At 41.2% G+C, this 8,642-nt stretch overlaps 1 long non-coding RNA gene across 1 annotated transcript in view; it reads right to left on the reverse strand.

The window, feature by feature from the left end:
- Nucleotides 1-6,882, reverse strand: part of LOC144328119 (uncharacterized) — a 28,535-nt gene extending 21,653 nt beyond the window's left edge. The window contains exons 1-2 of the long non-coding RNA XR_013393358.1: nt 6,009-6,882; nt 2,169-2,261 (exon numbers count right to left, since the gene is read on the reverse strand). This is a non-coding gene — a long non-coding RNA (uncharacterized LOC144328119). The remainder of the gene's footprint in view (nt 1-2,168; nt 2,262-6,008) is intronic.
- Nucleotides 6,883-8,642: the final 1,760 nt, after the last annotated feature.

Here is an 8,642-nt window from a genome sequence, read left to right on the forward strand (position 1 = left end):
TGTACTAGGATTGTAGCCTTAGTGAAAATAGTCTCTAACTGAAAGGAATATGCAATCTGGCTGTTGTCCTCAAGAGACAGTTATCACCTCATCAACCGCAGCTAACACTTGAAACTCTGCTGCAGCTGCCATCTGGCATGTGAGCAGGGATCTAGGCCTAAATACAAAACAATAAAGATGGATGGGAGATTTGATGATTTGTTCAGCCAATTGCCACTTTGTGTAGAATTCTGTGTATTAAATGATGTAAAACTATATTTCAAGGTTACTCTGGGTATGCTTTATCACCTCATCCATCAAACTGTCTTAGAGGGTAAAACATTTTATAGCCAAATGGGGAAAACCCAGCTTAATCACACAAATAACTTTGGTTTACTTGATAGGTTTTATTTCTTAAACAGAGAGACCAGATTTATACATCCACTGGAATTTGTATTTTAGAACTGTTTTATGGTATTTTACAGCTGAAGACAAAGGAAGAAATTAGGCTAATGTAATGGACAGATCACAGTGAGCATAATCCTGCCTGTGGCATTTAGGGAGAGGGGTACTATCCGGCCGCATCCCTGATGATGGACCTGGGCCAGTTACCAATTTCCAGAGTAACTTTCAATGCTGCCATGATAAAATGTTCTCTTGAGCTACTTGGAAGACACATGGGATCCAAGTGCAACCCATCTGCTGATATCTGGCAGCAGCAGTAAGCCAGAACTTTTATCAATTTTGGCACAAGCCTTTGCCCAGAAACCTAGAAATCTGTACAGTGTGAACATGGAAGTCAATTCCTCCCTGCTTTCAATATGACAGAAGTTGGCCTTCTTTGCCACCCTCACCACCACACAGTAGGCATGATTATGTGCTTTAACTCATGTTCAGTCAACTTTGCAATATGCCTTTCACCTCTTGTGCTCTCAAGCTGTTGTCTAGCGTATTTCATCAGCTGTAGGTCTCTGGCATACCAAGATGCAGAATAGACTTCGTAGTGCTGGCGAGGGTGCTCACCAACCATCTCAAGAGTCTCGTGTCTCATTATACCATAGCTTCAATGGGGTCTCCTGCTCTATCCACAGGCATTCAGGAATCCATTGGATTCCATTAGTCTCTGGGAACAGTCCTCCACCACCACCACAGCAAAGGGGAAGGACAAGAGCCATGAGCCCAAACTTCACCAGGAATGGTACAAGCATGGCAATGGAGTGACATTTGCTGCCACCCTATCTCCACACCACCCCTTCCTCTACCTGGACTGCCACATGACAACTTGGGGCAGCCACATGATCATCATGGAGGCCATGAAGTTCCAAGCTGGAACACTAGAGGCAGCCTAAGCATGGATGTTTAAATCACTGGAGTTATCGTTTCAGGTTCTTCCAGCACCAGCTTGGTAACAGAAGCCGCTGGGCAGCAGGATGGACATACAGCAGCAGCAACCCTAGTTGCTGTTCTTTATTGTAGCACTCTCATAATACAATGGCAGTGGTCTGTAGAAGAGGCCATGTTGTCAGTCAGTGACTAGGATAGCAATGTAGTAATCTAGCTAGTAAAATTCTGGCAGCTTTACCAGACAGTCCACTCCATATGCAAACACTAAACACCATTCAGTCAGCACTAAGAGACTTTCCTCTACCTAGAGAGTCCATAGTAAAATATGGACCATGGCATATTGTGCTCTCACAAAACTCTGTAGGCAGTTGTGGAAAAACTTTTCTCTCTGCATCACATCTGCAGGTGTTGACAGTCTCCTCCTGTACCTACAGATGGCAGCACTGCTTAGCTCAAGTATGATCTACATCAGTTTGGATGGGATAGTGCCATCTTAAATTTGCTTTACAAATTTGATTCCTCTATTTTTTTCATGCAGAGTTCAGTCTGCCCTCATCTCTTCTTCAAAATGATAAACCCATTACAATCTATAAAGGGGTGGGAAACCTCAGGCCTATGTACATGCAGAAACCTCTGGCTTTTGTGAGGCTGGGCTGCAGCCTACTGAACAAAGGTAAGAGTCACATCTATTGCTCCACCCACCATTGGCATATGGCCCTTGGAAGGTTGGCCACAAGGAAATGCAAGCCTCAGGCATTTTCAAAACAGATTCCTTTCTGTGGACCCTTATTATGTGTAAAGTGTAAAATGACAAGGACAAGCAAGTTGTTTCAACAGCTACTTACCGCTCTGGAACATAAAATGACTTCTTTCACCTGGGATCCAACAAATGCTAAACCTGAATATCTTCCGGGGGGCGGGGGAGGAATGCACAAGACCTGTTAATTTTAACAAAGATTTAAAAGCCTGAGAATATGAAGTGTTTTCTTTCAGTGACACATTTCTTGTTAATGCTCCCTTCATGTTTTCCTCTGAAATATTCTTAAGTGGTGTTTACTCAGCCAAAGTGTTCAGAGAAAGGGGGATTAATGGTTTGAGAACGTAAATGTTACCTATTCCTATTTGACCTTCATAGTAAGCTTTCAATAGCCAATGTAAGAGCCAATGTAAGGTTTCAGGAATCGTGTATGTGTGTGAGAGTGTGTTGGGGGGGGGGGGAGAGAGAGAGATGGAGTCATTTTGCTGTTACTATTGTTAAACAATTGGGAGTCAAAACTCTTGCTGATCCACCTCAAATTTCTAGATACAGTGGTACCTCGGGTTAAGAACTTAATTTGTTCCAGAGGTCTGTTCTTAACTTGAAACTGTTCTTAACCTGAAGCAGCACTTTAGCTAATGGGGCCTCCCACTGCTGCTGCAACCGCCGGAGCACGATTTCTGTTCTCATCCTGAAGCAAAGTTCTTAACCCGAGGTACTATTTCTGGGTTAGCGGAGTCTGTAACCTGAAGCATATGTAACCTGAAGTGTATGTAACCCGAGGTACCACTGTATATATCAATCTGCTGTCTGCCAAGCCCTGGTCTAATGGTTGCTGTGTGACAACACAGCATTGAATGTCCACTGCCTTTCAAATCAGCTGGAAAGTGTGTCACTTGTGCTTGCCAGCTGAGGGCTCAAACAAGTTTTACCTGGAAAAGTGTGTGCAAATACATCCTAAACCATCTGTTTGAATCTCCATGGGAGATAGCCAATTTTGATTTGGAGGTGTATAGAAATTATGTTCAGATGGGGCAATTGCCAGCTGCCTGTGTGATTGCCTCTTTGTCTCCCATTCACCCTGCATATTTGTAAAGAAACTAATTACTATATCCCCAGATATCTTTCTGCCAAAGGAATTGTACCATATATTTTTCCTGTCTTCCCAATGCATTTCTTCATACCAGAGGTATGCATTGGTAAGGACCAGTGCCAGAAGAACAAAAGGCTGTGTTGACTAGCTCTGCTGATTTGTTGGCAGATCTTAGAAATTCATAGCTAAATTCTGCAGCATTTCTGTATTCATAACTCTAACTGAAGTTCAAGGGAACTTTGAATTAGAAGGATCACAGTAAATGCCAAGCTTCTGGCAAGCCTGCTGATCTCGGGCATCCTCCAGAGATACTGTGTAATTGGCAAGCTTTTGCTTCCCATTTGTACTCTTATTCTCTGCTGAAGCACAGGTATTTGTGTACTCTGAGCCACAAACCATGTAATATGTAAAGGGCATTTTTGCAAACACTTTTCAGATACACTTTTCTTTAGATATCCTCTAATACTTGTCCAATAAACACAACAGCAGTACACAACAGGACAGTTAATTAATTTTAATTATGCTGTGATTGCATATGGAAGAAATCACCACAATCATATGCAGATGATTTAGATGTGAATTTTTTTAACAGTCTTCTTCAGCATCAACTTCTTACAGTCTTTTGTGTATATGTGATGTTTGTTATCCATCAATAGGTCAGTGAGTTAATCTGTTACCTTAAAAATCACTTTTCACCATGTGTTTCACCACTGTCTGTGTTCTGAAGGTTGGGTCCCATGCTATATACCAATGCGGTACGATGCGACAGTATTTGCCCTGAAGGGCAGGGCCTTTATTGTAATGTCTCCTGACCACAGCTATGGAATCAACTCTGCAATGAGGGCCATAACTGTCTGGGGAAGTTGTAAAACACACCAATTCCAAAATGCTTTGGCACACTGACTTGTAATAAGGAGATGGATTTCAATGGCTTTAAAAGTCATTCTTTTCCCCCCTCCATCCTGAAAAGCCTCTCCAGAAGGTTGAAGGGTTTCCTTCTGGACAGTTTGTGGGCTGTGTCACACTGAACTTTGGTGTGGTGTCGGGGAGACTGCCCAAAATAGGACAGGGGAACCTTGCACATAAAATTTCTTTACTCAATCTTAAGCAATCTCTCCCCTCAGTCTCCAGAGTGTTTTTTTGTGGGGGGAGGGTACAGGTGACTGCAGGGGTGAAGAGGTTGGTTGTGCAAACTGCAGTCCACAACCCAAGGTCTTCTATTGTTGGTATGAAGTATATAGTTCCTGGTGTTCTGAGTGTGTGTAGAGGTGGGAATGATTTGCATTTTTCTTGACTGTGGAATTGTTGTTTTAATTTATTTTGTAAGCTGCCTTGAGTTTTGGAGAGACATGGTACAGATGTTGTAAATAAAAATCAAGAATTATAAAGAATAACACTTCAAGTTACATTATTAATTTTGCTAGGGCCTTAAACTACTTTAAGTTTATTGGTGAATTTTTGCAACCTATTTTTATTCTAGGGTCTAATGTAAGGCTAAATGCAGCATTCAATCAATGAACTGGTCAGAGTAATTTATTACAAAACCCTTGTTTGCTTAAAAAAACAAAAAAAAAAAGCACCAATGCTGCCAATTAAATGGAAAACTTACAAAAACTATGGGAGGCAGATGCTTTCTTGGGAGGCATTTCCCATTTTTGCCTCTCACGAATGGAAGTGCCTTGACTAAGGGTGTGCTTTCTGCTTCATGTGTGTGAATCATCAAAAAAAGAACAAAATGATTGTCTTTTTCATGAGCATATTTAATCAACTGATCAGCCTCATACTTATATTTTTGAAACAAGCATCCAGGTGACTTATCAAGTTTAAAACAAAGACACAGTATACAAATATAGTAACACAGCCAATAAAACACCATAATTAAAATATAACAGCAGGCATCAACAAAATCCCCTCTACAGGCGTAAACTCATCTGCCAGCGCAAAACCCCCATCATATCAAGCAGTTAAATAATAGTCCAGGGAAACCTGACAGAATATGTTGAAATTTACAAAACTGCTATACAGTTTTTAAAGGAAGGTCTTTGCCTGGTGCCATAAAGATTGTAAAGGGCTCCCTGGAAACAGTGGTGAGAGTAGATACTTTCCTCAGATAACAGTTTGTTGTGAGTTGGGCAGGGGATTGGGCTGTATGCCTGAGCCCCCTTCTCATTCCTGGATCCAGCATGGATTCAATTCATAGAATAGCCAGGCCAGCTTCCTGGTGAAGGAAGTAGCTGTGTGCTAGACATCAGATGGGGAGGGCCTGCTCCCTCAAGTCACTAGTAGTCAGAAAGGCAAAGACCAAAGAGTTGAGAGCATGTGAGCTAGAAGGTAGAAGCAAGGTAGGCTGGGCAGCTGGGAGACAGAACCATGCCTGATTTCTGGCTGTGACTACAGGAGAAGCAAGACCTTCTTGGGATGTTAATGCTGTGAGCCCCTCCAATGTAGGCTCAGGTTGTATATATGTGTAAATAAACCATATATCATAAAGATACCACAGTCTCCGCTGTCCTTAGTTCTAAGGAAACCGAACCCTGAGCAAGTGCTTGGAACCCCTGGAATCTTACACCGTTTGGAGATTGGGATGGGGTGCAAAAAGCTCATTATGTGAAGTGTGAAACGGCCACTACGCTGTATCTCTTTTCTCCTCTTACTGACAACATCTCATTTTTTCATAACATCTTTTGTCATCATGCTGTGTGACTTCCTGCTTCACCAGTTATCTGAGGCAGTGTGAAGACACATAGCATGAGGGTACCATATCACAAGGTTTGTGAAACTAGGCACTATTGGGAAGAGAGTAAAAGACCTAAAGTAGTAAGCTAAATAACTTACCATCACTGGTGCCTGCAACACCCCAGCCAGGGCTGTACGGAGGATGGCAGAGGGTAGCATACATCCTGCAGCTCCTAGTCCTTAGAGCCATAGCCTACGGAAAAAAACACAACAGTGACCACATGGGCTAGTGAAGATATGTGATGATTGAGCATCCTTTGTAGTAACTGAACCAAGCAGGGGCCTTACAGGGGATTGATGGTGATCTGGAGATCTTGCACCTACAACAGTGAATGGCTTTCTGCCACGGTATCTGCAATGTGGCCTGAGTGTTGTACTTTATGGTGTCTCTGTCCAAAATGTGGGCCAAGGGAGAGAATCATGAACACTGGGCTGGTATCTCCTGCCCCCCACCCAATCCCTATGCCATCTCACATGACTCACTCTCCTTTGGGTCTCCAGCAGTGTTGATATGCTTACCCACCCATGCAAGTCTGATACCTTGCACCAGCAAGCCATGTATTGTACAGCAGAGCAAGGTTGCCACTGCAGAAATATCCTGTTGTTACAGAGATCCCAACACTTTTCTTTGCAGGTATCAGGGGGATTTCATCTTACAGTCTACATTTCTGAGGCCAATTGTGAGGTGCCTCCAGAACACAAATGTTTACTTTGATACTCAGCCTTATTGCATGTAAGCAGCTTATACATATCTGTGATAAACTTGTAAATAATAATGATAATTTTATTCTCTAACCCCACTGTATTTTCCATTGTGGACTTAATGATGCTGAAAATCTCTTTAATGTCTATCTAATCGGCTTCTATTACCCATTTCTCTATTCCATTTCACAAGAGAGAGACCACTTTTCTCCCTCTTCAAAGAAGGAAATCAGGACAAAGGTGCCTGCAGAAAACTGGTGTGGGGCCCCAATTCAGATCAGAAACATTCCAGACAGAGCCCTGTAGCTTTTTTCTTCAAAAGAAGACAGCTTATGAAAGGTTTTGCTTTTCTTTTTTTTAAAAGGGTGAACAGCATAGTGCGTCATTTAGAGACCCTGCAACCTGGCTAGTTTTCAGGTATGCCTACATTAGAAAACAGCTTTCTTTGTTCTTTTAAATCCAGAGGAATTACATGCAATTTCCAACATCGCCTAGAAAAATATTAGTGACAACACCTCAAAAATCTCTGTACCCAATTGCAGTGTATTTCAGTTTCTTAAGGAAAAGTATTCCTTAACATTCCAGATCTTGCAGAGGCCTAAGTAAGATTTCCCCATTGTAATATATTGTGTGGGTATACTTTTGGGGTGATAACTAACATTAGAGTAGACCCATTGAAATTTGTGGTCTTAAGTAATTTAGGACACAGCATGATTTAGTTGAATATCACCTATAGTTTCCCAATTATTTTTGGTTATGTGTTTGTTTTCTTCGAGCTTGTGCCTGAGAATTATGGTGAGACTACTTCTTTGTGCTTGTAGATGCTTTATCTGCTATTCTACCCTCTCCTTTTAACCCTATTTCCCTTATTTATCTTTTTGGGCCTGAAAACCTTGCTTTGGGATATGTTCTTTTGTTTTGCATGACAGGAATATTTTAATATGAACTATGAATGCTGAGTAATTGTAGATGTGTCAACAATATTATCAGGGCTCACTCTGGGTAGGCATCTCAAGTAGGATCCCAGATGTGAATGCCCCCAATGTTCACAGGAAAACAAAGACAGACAGACAGATCACCCAACTGACACAGTTCTTTCTCCTCTCCCCAAGTAATGTAACCTAATCATTGTAAGTATTGATAAACAAAGTCTATATTCTGACACAAAGTATAACTTATTTGGAAGCTCAGTAAAATTAATCTAACCTCATCTGATTGCAGTTTTCTCATAAGTTCTGTGTACCAAATGTTTCCCAGCCAAAAGCTTCATAAGCAGCACTCGTTCCTATATACAATGTACTATTTCATATCTGCTTTCTTTGGGCTTTGAGTGATGGAGTTAGTCAGTTTTAAAACAATAACTTTAAAACTCATTACAAAAGAGACAACATAAACCTGATCAGAATTTGTTAGTGTTGTTACTGATTTGTGGGGTTATTGTTTAAGAAATCTCCATTTTCCTTTTGAATTTTTTCTGTTTGTATGTTCTCCCAAGCTCTGAATTACTGCCAGTGATTAATTTGTGACAGAAATGTGGTAGGAACTATAATAAGGTATTCTGAAAAAACAACCAGTTCAACTGCAAAAATCAAAAGCAGCCCTACAATGAAAGGTCATCTAAATGGAAATGGACCTTATACAAATAGGGAAGTTTTGTTTAGGTGCCAACTGGGAAGCTATTATTTTTCCCCAAGATGACATTAGAACACCCCCTTGAGCTCTATAATTGTAGATTAATGAAAATAAAATTGATGTTCTGTCTCTTACTGTTCAGTAGAGAGAAAGCATATGATCATGAACAAAGGCACATACCCCACTGAACTAAATAGCCAGACCAACTTCAATTGATTTGAACAGTCATGGATTACAAAAGCATTGCCTCCCACTTGTCCTTCTATACCCATCAAAAGCAGAAAGCAAAAGCGGAACTTCATTTCAGTGTTATAAGAATTGCAACTGATAGAAGGGAAAGTAAGGGAGATAAAGCGTCTGCCAAGCAACCTTCTTCTATCTTCCTCACTAGCCACTTAT

This window comes from Podarcis muralis, chromosome 6 (genome assembly GCF_964188315.1).
Source record: "Podarcis muralis chromosome 6, rPodMur119.hap1.1, whole genome shotgun sequence".
In the NCBI taxonomy this organism is placed as follows: Eukaryota; Metazoa; Chordata; class Lepidosauria; order Squamata; family Lacertidae; genus Podarcis; species Podarcis muralis.